General features: G+C 30.5%; 1 protein-coding gene across 1 annotated transcript in view; it reads left to right on the top strand.

Annotated features, from left to right (window-relative positions):
• Window positions 1–406: 406 nt before the first annotated feature.
• The window catches only part of LOC126773734 (uncharacterized), a 68404-nt gene continuing 49973 nt past the window's right edge, over window positions 407–18837 (top strand). The window contains exon 1 of the mRNA XM_050494843.1: window positions 407–826. The gene's annotated coding sequence lies outside the window, so the exon portion shown is untranslated. The remainder of the gene's footprint in view (window positions 827–18837) is intronic.

Below are 18837 nucleotides of genomic sequence, written 5' to 3'. Positions count from 1 at the left end.
AAAAAGATGTACGTTATATTAAATATAAATCCTTGTCGTGACCGTTTTATTTTATTTAATTTAATATAAATTAAACAAACGTTTCTGTTCTTGTCTTATTATTTTAAAGATAAACCAAAACCTTTAAATCTAAATCATCGTTAGGGATTACAACTTTAAATCGCTTCCTTGTGTACAGCTGAAACTTACTTGTGTGTATACTAAACGCGCGTGTGTAAATGAATAACCATTAGTGTGTACATCATTTACGAGCTCAAAAATGTTACTTTCCCGCTTACTCTCACGGGCCTCTTGTAATCCAATCGTTTGTGTGAGTGCGTAGGTTCAGTTGTAGCGTCGCGTCGTGGTGTGGGTGCACAGTCCGGGCGCTCGTAGCCCCCGCCAGTGGCGATCCGGCCGTAGCGACACTACGACGCGCTTACAGCGTAGCGATTCTATGTGTTCCCTACCCTCATAATCGGACAATAGGACCGCCGGCGAAACCAGTTTTGTTATTTTTTGTCAAATGTGTACAAAAGCTTTGTGACTCGTAAAAATACAGAGACAATATGCTTCGAAGGGACAGCCTTTGTCCCCTTAGAAAGCAATTATTACGCTGCGTTTACGTAATATTTTCGTATATAAATACAAAAACGATGTGAAATTATAGTTTTGATTGGAACTGTTTAATTTATTTAGAGAGTAAGCTCTTTATTATTTTGAAAATATTGTGTAAATAAATAAGAAAAAAACATACGTGTGACGTTTCAGTGTTGTGGAACGTTTAAAAACGAACTATTGAACTACAAGTTTCTATGGAATTTCATACTTTATTACGACGAATGAGGTAAATGAACATATTATTATATAAAACCATTTTCAAAACACATTTTTAACAAAAAAAGGAAACTTTTTTATTGGTCTATTTAATTATTAATATATATATTTTAAGTCACTTTAGTTTTTATTGATTCTTTAATTATATTTTTCATTTTATTTTAGAATATTTCAATAAGATTTTTTGTTAATCATATTACAAGCTTCGTCTTACTTATTAGTAAATAAGTGTTAAGCTTACAAATTGAGTAAAATTTGGAAATCAAAAAATCAATATATCCCAACCAACCGTACGTTTTTAATAATGATGATGAGTCGAATGATTGATGTTATCCAATCGTTTTGACTATTTGATTAATTTAAATAATTATGGTTCGAAAAAAAATATCTACACTTTCATAATTAAAAAGTGTTACCTGACTTTTTATACGCCGTATCTATGTTTTACTGATACGGTAAAAGTGGACAAAAGAAGTTCGTTAATGGGGTATCACTCACGATTTCTTAGATTATAGTATCATGTTCTCTTATCTTTAGGATTTTTATTCAGTAAGACTTTAGAATGTGAAGCCATATGCGTGTAATTACCTAGTTGTCATTCTCAGTCACGTAACAAAATTTCAAAAAGAATTTTACGAAGTTGACAAACGATGAAAGAAATAATGTATAATTAATTTTTATATTAATGTTTATCTAATGAAATAAAGATATCTGTTTATAAATTCTGTATAAGTAATACAATAAATTTATTGCAAAATATTTTAAAAACGTACAATAATTATAATGATAATGCTTTTAGCTTAAATATTTCGTCAATTGCTACGAAAAAACAATTAATACATATCATCGAAATCTTAAAATTTTTAAGAAATCTATTTTGTAGGATTTCGATAATTTAATCACATAATTATTAACTCATCTATTGCATTATTATACTGTTTGTTTCCTGTTTATAGGTTAGGTAGGTATTTCGTTTCGTCGCCGCATATATTTTTTTCTCATTGTTTTGATAAATTTATGCTCAGTCGGTTATTGCATAATAAGTACTTATTTTTTAAGGATTTACCTTTAAGTTTTTAAAGGACACAATTTCTTACGAAGTGATCGTTTGCAGTCACAATAAATAAAGCACAGGGAAAGATATTAAAGTATTTTGGAATAGATTTAAGTGAATGTTGTTTCTCTCATGGCCCATTGTATGTTGCCCTTTGATTGTTGATATTTACACTGGTTTGAATGTTGATTGTTGTTTTTTGTGATTAATTCATTGTATGATTAGAGTGCAAAGCACCAGCAAAAAATTAAATTTAGTTAAAATGCATCAAATATAATTCAAGGTACCTTTAACAAGATGCTGAAACGTTACTTATAAGAATTATGGATAATATTTTTTAATATATGATTAAAATACGGCTCGGAAACGCCGTATCTGCCTCTTAATGATACTACGGTAAGAGTGGACAAAAGAACTTCGTTAATGGGTTATCATTCACGATTTCTAAAAGTCTTTTAGAAAAAACTTGGCTGACCATTAATAAGTATTAAAACGTCTTTTTGGTATTATAATTATTTGTAATCTTATTTAATATCTCTACTAAAGAAATAATTATAAATTGTATGATTTTTAAATGATATTAGTTAACAGAACGAAATGAAAAAGGGTAACAATATGTCCATGTGTAGCCTGCCATTGTGCTGTTTATTTATTGTAACAATCCGACTGAATTTTTACATTTTTTTTTATTTTGTATAATATGATAATATAATATTTAGGTAACATAAGAGTTGATAAAATGACGGATCCAAGGGAGCTGTAGATTTAATCAATGCTCCGTGTTTATATTTATCTCGAGTTTGATGGCATTTTTTATTATTTTGACGAGACGCGTACAAAGACAAAAAATACTTTTTAGTTCTTTAAACGATTATTCACTAGTGGTGGGGCTTTGTGCAAGTTCGTCTGGATAGGTACCACCCACTCATCTAATATTTAACCGCAAACCAGCAATACTTGATATTGTTATGTTCTGGTTTGAAGCGTGAGTGAGCCAGTGTAATTACAGGCACAAGGGACATAAAATATTGGTTCCCAAGGTTGGTGGCGCATTGGCGATATAAGCGATGGTTAACATTTCTTATAATGCCAATGTCTATGGGCGTTGGTGACCAATCAGGTGGCCCATTTGCTCGCCCGTCAACCTATTCTATAAAAAAAGAAAAACCACTACTTCGACAAGTTTGCCGTCAGTGAAAGTGCAGCCATATACGTTTTTAACGTATCGTATGCATGTGCAGAATGCTAGCTAGGCGTTTGTTTGAACGCTTATCTAGCTACCTTGATAGTGTTGTGACTCCTACCTGCACGTGACTACTATTCTTTAACTTTTCTTTCAAATATTATATATTTAAATATATATATATATATATATATATATATATATATATATATATATATATATATATATATATATATATATATATATATATATATATATAAAAATACAATTTCAAGTTCAAGTTACAATTTAAAATGAAAATATTAGCTATAAATATTTCAAATTGCAAAAAAATAAAAATCATATGTTTATATAAACTTCATTTAGTTAAGCTATTACAAGAACTTAAATCGTAATTGTACTAATTAATTTATGTACAAATTAATTAGTTCAAATTTTCCGTTTTGAAATTCTTATATAATAATTTTATCCCGAAATATTACATAGACAACATAATATATGTAAACTTTAAAACATAGTAATGGAATGAATTGATTTTAGAACCAATATAAAGCGTTAACTTTGTTAAGTATTTAATTCTATGCTTACATAATAACAGACATTACCACAATGTTGACGTAAATATATAAATTAGATGCGGCATAAATGCTAGCTATGTTGGCTAGTATTAGTTTTAATTATAATATATAATAATGATAATGCTGCAAAATTGGTCATTACAATATCTAGTCATACAAAAGCATGTTATTAGGCTTAGTATAATACCTATGCTAAATTATACAACATTTGCCTATACAAACAAATATAATGAAGTGGAGGTGTTTTTTCCTGTTTTATCATTATTTTTTACAAAGAGCAGTAAATGAGATAAGTCGAAGTAGACTTCCTGTTGCGAGTATTCTTGTGTGTAACTTGAAGATTACGACTGTCTTTTTAAATTATATTATATTGTTATTATTAGATATCATTTAACAAAAACTACATGAATTGATTATGATTATGAGGGTTTCACGAAAATCCGAATAAATATGACACAAAATTTAACTCTTAATATTAAATACTTACAAAAAATCTCTAATATAATGAAACCTTTAATTTGTTTAAATTAAGATGTTACGACTGTTGTAATAATTCACAATAATTGCATAAAAGATCCGAGACAACCAGCTAGAGCACGTAACCGATGATTCAGGGCTAAATTCCGAGGATCGTCAATTAATTTTCATGTGTTAATTTGTTTTTATAATTCTTCTCGTGTATGGTTGACGGTTTGAAGGTTAAAAGACTATTATTAAACGTTAATAATATTTCTTAAATTAAATTTCGTACGATATTCGTATTTCGTATTTCGAATATAAAAGAGCAAATGGGTCTCCTAATTGACAGGATAAGAAATATACCTCATTCAACACATCGCCAATTTGCCTCCAACTAAGACGTATTTGTAGTTACATGGGCTTACTCACCCTCCAAACCGGAACACAACAATTCAATTTATCGTTGTTTAAGCGTAAAATAATTGATGAGTCTGCAGTACCTTTATCATCAAGGAAGGTATTACTATTAATGAATATATATAAATATATATAAATATAACTGATAAAAGCAACAACTTGCTCGTAGGAAAATATGATGGCTTATATCTTAATGATTGATTAAATTTTACAGCAAAACTTAATTGAAAATCTATTTATGTTTAAAAATAAAAATTTGTGTTACATTTTGTGAAGGCTATATAAAATTCTAGACAGGTTTTATGGATATGTTTTTACTATAATATATTTAAAAAAATCACAAACGAAACTAATTAAAAGTAAAAAATTGAAAATTATAATAATTTTATAAATTAATTATCATAATATTTATAAAATCCTTTCACAAAACGTTACATTAAAGTAAGGTATGCTTAATAGGTTATTATTATTTATTAATATCTCACTTAACCTGGCATTTATACTGGTAATAAGTTTGATCTGTAAAATTGGATATATAATTATTGCATTGTGATCGTCTTGGCAAAAAATAAAAGTTTTTCACATTCAAGGAAAATTTTGGCTTAAAGCCTGACCATAATAAGTTAAAAAAGTTGGCAGCAATTCTAAAAATGGAGTAATTAATCACTCATTCTACTTTAATTACCGAAAAAGCACAATCGAATCGTTAAAATTCAACTGCCCGTGGCTTGTATAATTATTTAAATTAATTTTGATATGAAATTATTAAAATATTTTTATTTATATCGATATTAACTTAACTGAATGGAATTAAAATCAATTTATTACTTATCTGAAACAATTCATGTATTTAAGCTTAAATATGTAAGTAAGTTTAATATGTGTATGTAAATATGCTTACAGTGTGTACGATTATGCGTGTGTGTAATATTTGTATGTATAATTAAAAATATAATACAAACATATTCTAAAACTGATTGAAGATTATGTCTCAAGATCGATCGGAGAGTTAAGGCCCTTAATTAAGACTAATATTTTCATTTTCCATAATTGTTTTATAATTTTATTTATTATTATCAAAATTTTGTTTGATATGAAACTCTACTGGTAGTAGAGCTTTGTGCAAGCTCGTCTGGGTAGGTACCACCTACTCATCAGATATTCTACCGCAAAACAGCAGTACTTCGTATTGTTGTGTTCCGGTTTGAAGAGTGAGTGAGCCAGTGTAATTACAGGCACAAGGGACATAGCATCTTAGTTCCCAAGGTTGGTAGCGCATTGGTGATGTAAGCGATGGTTAACATTTCTTACAATAACAATGTCTATGGGCGTTGGTGACCACTTACCATCAGTTGGCTCATATGCTCGTCCGCCTTCCTATTCTATAAAAAAAAAACTATTGTAGTCCATTGGGGTAGAGCGACACGTCATGCCGTTTGCCGTAAGAGTAAGTCAGGCTATCGCTCTCTAATGCTTCGTGTTCGAGGCGCGTATGCTATAATCATACTTCGTTGTAATAAGAAAAATATAATTATTTAAGTAATGTAATGGAAACAGATGTCTTTATTTAATTTACTTCATATTTATTTATCCCTCTTCAATTATAAATTCTTCGAATTTTCATCCATTTCGTTGTATTACATTTGCCCAGCGTCCCGTGCAATAGCACGGGCAACAGCCACGTTTTATTAATTAGGAAGACGAACGATGTTACTTTTCAATTGATTGTAAAGAATAGCCTTCGTTAATATCAATACATAAATAAATATATACTGAATCTGTAAAATATAAAAGCCACGGATTACGTCGCAAATGATACAACAATTATAGTATTTTCCTGTACAGATATCAAGTGTACCCCAAAGCATCGTAGCTTTGGTGGTATTATATATTGTGAGTTGACTCGTTAGTTTAGTGGCCAGATTCAAGCCCCATGTCAAAGTCTTTGCAGTTGTGTCAGTGAAGTGAAGGAATAGAGAGTGTACCTGTGCTTGCGCACACAATTGAGCGCTATAATATGACCTTGACAGTTGGTTAATCTCTCTTTAGCTTGGCCACCGTGCCCGAAATCGGTCAGAAGGATATCTTATTGTGAGTGGTCAAATTTCTACCACTGGCTTAACAATGGATGATACATTTGTTTTAAAGCCGTAGCCATAGAATATGTTGTTAAATAAATGTTAAGCTATATTAATTTACATTTAAGTTGTTTAAAAATCATATGAAGGCTTCTTAAAGTAGTATATTTGAAATTCCAAATTCAAATTTTGTCAATTTTTATAAAATACACATATTGTCTGCGATCTAAGTGTTGTCAAGTTTAAGTTTTTGTTTTTACTATTTAATACAAAGATCTTGTATACAGTTTGCCTGTGGTATTATGTTAAGGGGCACCGTGACAGATAATATTAACATCGATTTAGATGTTATTTGGACTCTTGTAGAAGTTTAGATATATCTCACTTACAAAGCGTGTCAATTGTTATTTTAACTGACGTACCCGTATTCTAAAGTATCTGTTATTTTTATAACAAAACTCTATACTTTTCCACCATTATAGATGCGTCTTAAGTACACGATATTCCTTCAAAAAAAATTCATGATCAGTAATAAAGTCACTACATATTTTTACTTGGTGATTGGGTTATGTGCAAGCCCGTCATGGACACATCACGTAATTTACCACTAAAAATCAAAACTTAGTTTTATTGTGTTCTGGTATGAAGGGTTACTCAGCCAGTTAATCTACAGGCACAAGGGATATAACTTCTTAGTTTTCAAGGTCGGTGGCGTATTGGCGTTATTAATATTTTTTTCAACGCCAATGTCTAGGGGCGATGGTGACCACTTATCATCGAATGGCCCTTGCCAGGTTGCCTACCGATTTTTTTAAAATAAAATAATGTCATATATTTTAAAATATATCATTCTTATTTATTTTAACATCTACATACACTTTGCAATACCAGTTGCTGTTGAAATTGAGCACTTACCATTAACTTTCGCCTCGCAAGTCTGTCATACAGAAATAAATATTAAAAAGTGTAAATAAATATTAATAATACTTCATAGTGAGAACTGATATGGATACCTATTAATAAAGAAATGATTGCATTTTATCGACATTGTTGTAATTGATTTCAATATAGGCCGCGAAAAAAATTAATATCTGCGAGCTTAAAGGATACTTTTATGCTCAATCAGAATATTTAATCTATGTTCAATCCAAATATAAATCATGTAGCATACAGTGGCTGTATTTTTATAATACCTTTGTCTCTAAGCTAAAATTATGCTTATGAATCTATCATAACTATTCAAGGACGAGAATCTATCATAACTATGCAAGGACGTATCCTTGGACGGTTACCGAGTTAAAATCTTCAGCCCATGAGAGATCTTCTTAAGAGTAAATGGATACATTTTGCATGCTAAGTAAGAAACTTATTTTCCTACTCTTTTTGAGGATAAATAATCAGATTTTTGAGGGTTAAATGTTTAAATTGAATAAATAAATATTTATTTTCAAATAAAGCGCGGTGCTGGAATACAATCTAGGTGTTTTTTCGAGGAGAGGTTAGAGGAGTTCATAACAACTTGTAATGATTTTCTGCATATATTTCTCATCCGCGGACACAGCAAATAGGATATAAAAAGGTTTTCTAACTACATGTTAAAAAATAAATTTTAATAAGCAGTATTTTTGTTATAATAAAAATCAATTCTCAAGGACCTTAAATTTATTTGTATTTTTTATTAATTTAGTACGTTTAAAAACAAAACAATAAATAGAAAAATAAAAGCTAATTTATTAAATTAGTTCTTAAAAATTTGCTCAACGAAATAACAGATCTTTTGTTTCAGGTTTCACGTTTTATTGATCGTAAACTTTAAGGATACTCTTTGTATTGGTTCAGCACGAATTCCACTTAATGCTGAGCGTGCTTAGCCGAGTTTCAGTAAATTAAACAAAGTCATAAATTATATAGAGAAATAGCAATAAAATGTAAGCGTAATATAACATAAATTCAGCTTAAGTGGATTACATATATTTGGGTCAATAGCAACAAATTCTTATGGGTTGAAATTACTAAGTCTTATAAGGGCATGTCTAAAACTGTGTTGCGGTTTTTTGTAATTAGATAAAAACCTGTAATTTTTTGTCTCCTTCTTAGGCTTGAGTTTCTTCTTTCCAAACTAGTTTTAGTTTTTTGACAATTGATGAGAAATTATAATGCTTCTTAACATTTTTTGCAGTACATACATTATAACATACAAATGTCACTGTATATTAACTTCTAAAACCATTGGTAAGAAATAATCAATGTTCTCGGAAAGTAAGAAAATCCTTTAGTATTGCGCCTTATATTTCTCCTGTCGCGATTTTGAAAGACACAAATAGTGAGGGAATCGTATTTCTGTATTTACATATACACTACACATCGCGTTTCTGTATTTACACATACACTTTATGTTCTTTAATATATCATGCATATGTGGTAAATCTTGTTAAGAAATTATTTTATTTTTAATTATATTAATAAATTTAAATCTGCCAAAAAAACATACATAAATAATTAATGCATATTACTCAACTCAAGATTATATAAATGATAAAATACGTGTAGTTAGTCATCCTTAACCCTTTGTCGTCTCCTGCTGGACATAGGTCTTTTTTTACAGAATAGGAAGACGGATGAGCATATGGGCCACCTGATGGTAAGTGATCACCAACGCCCATAGACTTTGGCATTGTAAGAAACGTTAACCATCACTTACATCATCAATGCGCCACCAACCTTGGGAACTAAGATGTTATGTCCCTTGTGCCTGTAATTACACAGGCTCACTCACCCTTTAAACCGGAACACAACATTACTAAGTACAGTTGCTTTGCGGTAGAATATCTGATGAGTGGGTGGTACCTACCCAGACGAGCTTGAACAAAGCTCTACCACCAGGTCTCTCCAATGGCACTCCATTGAGCTCGATCTTCAGCTCTCAATCCCCATTCGCTCCTAGCCATTTTGCGTGGAATGCGTGGAGATAGTATTTGTTGATATCCATGCGATACATATTTAATTGTATTTAATTGACTTCGAAATAAAATTGTAAAAAAGAGTAACTAATAAGTTTTCTTGTTAGTTTTTCTCGGTAGAATCTACATTACGAGACACATGTATGACGTCACATGACGATCCCAAAGTGCCTTTATGAGCTTACTTATTTATATAAGCTTATATACATATTTTTTTGATTTGATGTCATATCACATACCTGACCACTGATTGATATGTATTTGGGGCTCGCCTCTAATATGCTTATAATTATATGATTTAAGATACTGTCGTAATCATGCGTTTTAATTAATTAGTACAAAAAGTACTAATTAATTAGTACACATTCGACAATTGCAAACGGCTGTATGTAATCGCTACGCAAATAATTATTATAAAACAGTATATAAGTCGGTAATCGGGAGTGAACTTTTGAAAAATAGTTAAAGTTTGTGTTAATGACAATAATTTTATGTGTTAAATTATATCTAAATGTGAATTATATAAATTAAAACTACAAATTTCAAATTTTATTTGTTAAATTGCAATTGTAGTGTGCAGTGTTTGAAGTGAACGCGTAAGCGACGCTTATTTCCCGGCGCTTATGACCTTTTGGTCGCTGGTTTGACTGCAATTCAACAATCGGTCTGTTAAGCAGAGTTACTCTTAGCTTTTTTTCTACCTACATTTTTTGTGATAATAATATATATGCAAAATGGATTGTAAACATTGTTCAGAGATCGTAAGACCAGAAGAAATGATTAGATGTACGGCTTGTCAAAGTATGTATCATTACTCATGTGTTGGTATAAATGAAAGCGACTTTAAAAAGATTCTGCCTATGAATAAAGCTAAATGGAAATGTCCAGTTTGCAAAATATCTAAGAAAAATAATATAAGTCCAAAATTAAATATGATCTCTGATAAAATAAATACAAATCAAGCCCAAATCATAGATATTAAATCGTTGATTGCACATTTTGATGAGCGCTTCAATAGTTTGCATTACACAATGGAGTCATTCAAATCTTTTATTACTGATGAATTTAAAAAGCTCTCAGAATCTGTTACTTTTTGGTCTACAAAAATTAATACGATCGAGTCTTCCATTAATTCTGTTGTTGATCGAATGAATGATCTAGATAAGGAAGTTACTAAAATAGAAAATTATGAAACAGAACTCGTGGAGTTGAAACTTAAGCTTAGAGAATTATCGGAAAACACTAACAGAAATGAACAGTGGGTGCGTCGCTCTAATATTCAAATAAATGGTATTCCACAAAATAAGGGCGAAAACTTAGTCCATATTATTAAGACCCTTGCTGAAAAAAGTGGTTACCCCATAAATTTTAATACCGATGTTGATTTTGTAACAAGGGTAGCGGTAAGGAATGATTCGTCTGAAAATAAATCGCGTCCCATTATTTTAAAAATGCAAGCACGTTACAAAAAGGATGATTTTCTTTCATCGTTAAGGAAGTTAAAAAATCTGAAAGCATGCGACATTGGTTTTTCAGGCAGAAATAATCCTATTTACATAAATGACCACCTGTCCACTTACAACAAGGCTCTTTTGAATGAAGCTCGACGAAAATGCAAAGAGAAAAGTTACTTATTCTGCTGGGTTCGAAATTGCACTGTTATGGTTCGTAAGACTAACAATTCACCAGTTATTCACATTACTTCCAAAGAGTGTTTAAACAAAATTTTATAAGCGTTATTAATTTGTTGGTTTATAATATTAAAGTACGTTACTTTGTTCAGTTTTTTAAGAATATTTTTTGTAGTTTTATATTTTTACTTGTTTTCGTTAATATTTTAATTATATTTATTAAGAAAATTAGGCTGATATTGTATTGTTTTATGGACTTGAAGGTATGTTTTAATTCTTATCTGGCATCTAGGTGCATTGAAAAGCTATTTCTCTTTAATATTATTACTCACAATAATTATAATTTAAAATATATATTACTATGTACTTAAATATTTATTATCAAAATGTTAGAGGATTGCGCACTAAAACTTTACAGTTCTATTTTAATTTGTTAAATTCCAATTATGACGTAATTTGTCTAAGCGAGACCTGGTTACTTCCTAATATCTTTGATGAAGAACTCTTCGATTCACGCTATAACGTATACCGGAATGATCGTGACTATGCACTTCTAGGGGTAAGTAAGGGTGGTGGTACACTTATAGCAGTACGTCGTGGCATCTATGTCGACATGCAACACTCTAGGACACCAATGTCTCTTCCAGGTGCTGATATAACTTTTGTTAATATAGTGGTCGGACAGGGTTTAAGTAAACAAAAACTACGACTTTTCTGTTGCTATTTCCCTCAAAATCAACACCAGAGCGATTCTGAAGCCACATTTTTTGAGTTCTTATCAGATTTAAATTTGAATAACCCTTTTGATAAATATATTGTTGTAGGAGATTTCAACATGGGAGATATTGTGTGGTCACATAACTCTGAAAATACGCTAGCTATCCAAAACCCATCCGAAAATAATTTAATTATGCAACTATTTGCTTTTATGTGCTTCTCTGGCTGGTGTCAGTATAATGGGATTTTTAATGGTAATAATAGACTATTGGATCTCGTTCTGTCTAACTGTAGTTGTTCGGTCGATAGAACAACACCATTATCTTTGCCTGAAGACGTTCATCATCCGTCTCTCTCTGTGTTGACGGATATTATGTTGAATGATTCAAATTTACGTTATGCTCCTCGAATTGTTCGTCGCTTTCATGTTGCTGACTACAACGCAATTAACAATGAGCTAAATAAAATTGATTGGGTGGAACAATTCGAAACATGTGATATAATTAACGCAGTAGATAAGTTTTATTTAATAGTTAATAATATTGTGGATCGCTTTGTACCAGCTAAAACAGTATACGATAGCAATAAATATCCTGTATGGTTTAGCAAGTTTTTAATTAAATTGATTAAAAAGAAATTACAAGTGCATAAACGATGGAAAATTTATGGTCATAATAGTGACTATGACAAATTTGCTGACCTTCGACACAGAACTAAATTGATGGAAAGAGAGTGTTATAATGTCTTTATTGCTAGGGCTGAAGATAATATTCATCACAGTTCTCGGAAATTCTGGTCATTTATAAAATCAAAGAAAGGTAGTAATAATATACCTGACACCATGTTTCATGACAATACGGTTGGCTCCGACGGCCCATCGATCTCTAATCTATTTAGTAACTACTTTAAATCAGTTTTTGAAGTAGAAGTGAATCAACCCGAGGTTGATTATTTAAACAAGCATAGTAGTCAGTCCTTAATTAGTACTATTAATGTATCATGCCGTACCATTGAAAGATATCTCTCAAAACTTGACTCGTCTAAAGGCAGTGGCCCAGATGGATTACATCCTATGTTTTTAAAACGATGCAGTAAATCTTTATCAATCCCTTTACATTTACTCTTTAACAAATCCATATATTCAGGCATACTACCACCTGTTTGGAAAAAATCGCTTGTTGTTCCCATTTTTAAAAATGGAGATAAGCATATTGTCAAAAATTATCGTGGAATATCAATGTTATCTATCATACCTAAATTATTTGAGAAGATTATTTACGATACTTTGTTTCCTTTAATAAAACCTCTGCTCATTACCCAACAACATGGATTCGTAAATAAAAGATCAGTTGAGTCTAATCTTGTTGAGTTTCTCGATGTTGTTCTTTCAGCCATGGAGAGAGGACATCAGGTTGACACTGTGTATACCGATTACTCAAAAGCATTTGATAAAATTCCACATACGCTATTAATTAAAAAACTTGCATATACTGGTATACACGGCGATTTGCTGAGATGGATAACGTCGTATCTCCGTGACAGAACTCAAGCAGTCGCTGTCAAGGGACACATTTCTAGTTTTGTCCCCATAACATCTGGGGTTCCTCAGGGCTCTCACCTCGGTCCCCTATTGTTTAACATTTTCATTAATGATATACTAAAAAATTTTCAAAATCCTGACATACTTCTATATGCCGATGATACAAAACTATTTAAAATCATAAAAAGAAGTGATGACTGCTCAAACTTGCAATATGATTTGGATATTTTAGTGCAATATTGTTCATCTAATGGCCTACATCTTAACTTTGAAAAATGCAATGTAATAACATTTTCTAGAAAAAAAAATCCAATTTTATTTGATTACACAATTTCCAATCATTTAATTAAGAGGGTAACCGAGGTTAGGGACCTAGGAGTGCTTCTAGATTCTAATTTATTATTTGACAGGCATGTGAATAAAATTATCGCAAAAGCTTACAGTGTGATGGGTTTCATATTTCGCCAGGGAAGAGACTTTAAGCATATCAATACATATAATGTGTTGTATAACTCGTATGTAAGATCTAATTTGGAATTCGCTTCAACGGTTTGGAATCCACAATACTCTAAGTATGTTATGGCTATCGAAAATGTTCAGAATAAATTTATTAGAAGATTAACGCGTAAATTTGGGTCCAATGCTATTAATAAGCTTAATATTTTGTCGCTTGAGAAACGCAGGGAATGCAAAGATCAGGTTTTTCTTTACAAAATTGTAAATAATTTTGTCGATTCAATGTACTTAGTCAACAACATTTATATCAAGTGCTCACATTCCATTGCCCGTTCAAAACATACCTTTTATGTCCCAATGTGTAGAACGAACTATGCTAAAAATCGCTTTTTAGTAAGAGCATGTGACAATCATAATAAACGCTACACTAGTATAGATATATTTAACGAAAATTTATTTAAGTTCAAAGAAGCTCTAAAAAACTGTATTTGTCAGTAATATACTTATCGTTTTTTTTTTTTTTTTCTGTTTTAAATTATTTTTAATACTTTATTCATATATCTTAATAAATTGTTAAATAACTTGTTATCGTTAGGTTCACTCCATGATTGTTTGTATAAGTGGAAACTTTGTTGGCTTAAGTGAAATTTATTTTGTTACTAAATTTTATGTATTATATTATGCTGTATGTTTCCCAAATAAATAAAAAATAAATAAATAAATAAATAAAATTTAATGGGATATTCCGCCGCTTGTCACCGCTTTAATAATACTCAAAGACTCATTTTGTAGTTGTTTCTATAAAAAATGCTGAAAAAAAGAAAAAGAAAACAAAATTAAATTTGATTCTATGGTTAATTAGGTGCTCATTACGCATCAGGTGAAAGCATTTTTAAGTCTGAATGCACAATTTATGCCTATCTTCATTATATTTTTATTATGTATATTAGCAGTTATGGCTTTCCAAGGCTGGTAGGTGGTAGGTGGCGTATAGGCGATGTAAGGAATGGTTAACATTTTTACAGCACCAATGTTTATGGGCAATGGTGACTACTTAACATATCAGGTCGACCATATGCTCATTCACATACTTATTGCATAAAAAATAAAATATCACAGAACCTCACTATATAGTATAAATACGTTGTTTTTAAATTAGGATTTAAAATCTTTACACCTTACAAATAATTTTAAAATTTGACCATTTAATTAGCAGTGACATTTCTCTGAAACCATTTACGTTGAAACCTTACTTAAATAAATGCTAATTGGAATTCTAAAAATAATATTTTTTACTTAAAGTTCTTTTGAAATTACTGTTTCTATGAAATGACTCTTTATATAAAATAAATCAAAGAGATATTTAACGCGAAAATTATCAAACTTCAAATAAAATAAGTTCTATTGAAGTTTGTAAACAATTTCTATAATTTTATTTAAATATAGACACCCATCTTACCATACTGGTCAATTGAGCGGCACGGTTCGCATTAAAAAATGATGATTGCTATTCTTTTTTCGAATTTAATTTTACCTAGGGTCAAGCTTAGTATTCAATTAAAATAATCGAAATCCAACAAAATCACGGTATACAATTGGTGATTATGTCGAGTAAAAACGACAAAAAAACAGTTGAATTGATAACCTCTATCTTTTTAAAAGCTGCTTAATATAATAGAGAGTTTTAAAGAATTGTAGCAAGACCGTAAGGACCTCTTTAAGAATTAAAGTATTGTATTGAAAGACCTCAAGAAATTGATCATACTTAAGATTTTACTTTTTTAACGGTCCAAAGACAACGGTAGTGTTTGGAATGTATCTAATCAACTTAACAATTCCTCAACCGTCACTCCGATTTACATAGAAACTTGAAGAAACTATTTGCATTAAGCTTTGTATTATTTAACACTATATCGCACGTCAATGCTCGATGTTCGGTCGAACTCTACATTTCTCTGAATATAATACAAAATTCAATAACGAATATCGATATTCAAACGTCATTTCGAATCTTACTCTTCTTACTTAAGATATTCTTGTGTGCTTGCAAAATAATTTGTAAAAATACTTTATACGAAGTAAATATAGGCCAGTAGACACAATACTTATATACTATAAAGTTACTAGTTTATATTCGAGTATTTATAGTAATTTAATATTTTGCTTGGTGGTGAGAAAAACTTAAATTATTCAGGTCAAGACGGATATATTTTTTATTTTATCTGTTGGTAACAGTGTGACTCATAATGTGAAAAAAATTATATCATTTTCACACAGCTAATTGAGCTTAAATTTTGCACACACTATAGTGATATTTCAAACTAGTACTTAAGTATTCTAAAACAAATCACAAAATATATCTCATTAAAATAAAGTTTGAATCAACGAAAGTTGTAGAAATTTGATTCTATCGAGAAAAACCAGTAAGAAACTCAGTGGTTCAAAATTACTATTAAACATTTAAATATGTTACCGAATCTTTAACATTGTATTTACCGTCCACTGATTTATTTACGTAGCGTTAGGGGGAGTCAATTTTTGAAATGTTTAATTTTTATTACATTTGCGAGTTTTTATGTTTCATATTCATACAGTATATTCGTGGAACTGTACATATAATACCCACCTGAAAAGCATGGTTATACGAATGTCGTTGTTTACAGAACAAGCGATACCTCGATTGACTGGAGTCATTGTTTGGAGCGGAGCGTAACTCCATTGTTGAGAGAAATGTCATAGCGCCTACCTACATCGAATACATTTGCACACCTATTCGTTATGGCTGCGAATATTGTATGATACTATCTCGTTAGCTAGTGTGATATAGCCTTTCATTGAACAGAATATCAATACACGTTTTTTTTAAGAAGAAAAGACACGTTTGCATTTTAAATTGCAGCTTATAAATGGCGTTAGAATTTTGAAAGGCATAGTCCATATTTCTCGTACACACGAAAAATAAAGTCGTTTCTACGAGACTGGTTCAAGCGGTGACTTAGAGCTTTCGATTAAATGGTACATTTCTGTATATATATATTTTTAAATCTATTATTAAAAAATACATACCTTAGCAAAACAGCATTATACTGTACATACCTTTTCGGTAATTATAATTGAATGTTGATATTTGTATTACGACACGGGTTTGTACTTAATTTATTATTGGGCAAACAATAAGCGGTAAAATATAAGTATATTTATCTCAGTCTAGAAACAATAATGTTAAAAAGGATTAAACTTTTTATAAAAGGTTAAAAACAAATTGTAGACTGCCTGCGTTGTATAGAATTTTTTTAAGATTTTGTAGTCTTATGCGATATGTTACATGCATACATTATAATATGCTTTTGATATTAGAGCCATTTTAAAATGTATTGCAGACAAAAAAAAAACGACGACAATATATGCGCTTGTTTTTTTCAGTCATTTTGAATGGATGCGCGTTTCAACTTTGAACAAATTTGCTGTAACTGAAACGCCATGTTTGCGAAGCATTTTTTTTATATAACTGCTATAGGTTTTACGATGTGAGCGAGTTTTAAAAATAAAAAAGTTATAATGTAAAAAATTAACATTCTTTGGATAGTTTCCAATGCGATTGGTTTTGAAAGTATACGTGATTTTATTTTAGTTTTTTTTTAAACGTTTTTATACTCACTTAAGTCCAAGATGTGAATAATTGTTATGTAAATAAATATGTATGCTATTTATATAACATTAACATTCATCGTTCACATCATTTCTGCTTATTTTATTTTTATTCAGTGCTATATTATTATTTTTATTGGTTAGTGGTAGATTGGCGATCTAAGGAGTTTTTAATATTTCACACTTGAACGATGGCTATGAGCGGTGGTGACCACTTAACATCAGGCAGCCCATTTGCCTATTCGCCTACCTATAACACACACATATATTATTTCATCGAACAGTAACATCCGATTCTATATGAATTCTGTATTCTGTCACATTATAATCCTACTACGAGGTTCGAAATATTCTTATATTTGTTTTAAAAAATTCATTCATGACTCAATAGTCTGTCTTGAATGTTGACTATCTGCGCAAGAGTGCATAAATGCGTATCTTCAGGTAGACTCTATTCCCTAATTCACGTACTTTAATAGACCGACAAACGAACGCAAAGATAAAGAGATCAGGTGCATGATGATGACCAATGACTACGCGTTTTGTCCTTCCATTACCCTTTGTATCATAGTATCATAGTAGTAATGCCATTAAAAGGGGCAGTGCCTATTACTTTCGAAAATATATTTAAAGCCCACTTTTTGTAACTTCTTACCAACAAAACTTGTATACTAAAAAGCATATATTCGCGTTTCATGTTTCTATCAAAAAATATAACATACAAACTTTTAATTTAAATGTAAAAATCTAGCTTCATTTTAAACCCTTGAAGAAATACCGAATAATTATTTTTTTACATTTCATGTCCGCTATATTTGTAATTATAAGTAAAGTTCCGTACAAACTCTTATCCAATATTAGAGTCGTTAAGGATTTATATTTATTTATACCATTTTAAAATTTTACTAATATAATATATGCCTGTTTGCAAGGAATTACTAATATTCCTATTTTCCTCTCTAGCTAAGCTTAAAGTTTGTATAAGGAGTGGAGATGCCAATGGTCAAAGTGGGCCCGATTGAACTTAGAACCAAAATATGAATTTCGACCCTTCAAATATATTTTATGACACTAATCTATCGACTGTATCACGGCGAGTGCTCTGAGTAATTATTCTCTCTAATTCCTACTTCCCCTTGCTTCTTAAGTCCACGCGAGCTGGTTCTTGATGTCACCGCCTAACTGTGACATCAATTCCATCGCGAACAAAGAAATTTGACAACTCCTTTCTTTATTATAAATATATAAGTATTTTTACTTTTATGTCACGTCATTGATATATTTCAAGGAAAAATACATT

Source organism: Nymphalis io, chromosome 15 (genome assembly GCF_905147045.1).
Source record: "Nymphalis io chromosome 15, ilAglIoxx1.1, whole genome shotgun sequence".
Taxonomy (NCBI): Eukaryota; Metazoa; Arthropoda; class Insecta; order Lepidoptera; family Nymphalidae; genus Nymphalis; species Nymphalis io.
The sequence above is the reverse complement of the archived record's forward strand: the minus strand, read 5'-3'. Positions and strand labels throughout refer to the sequence as shown.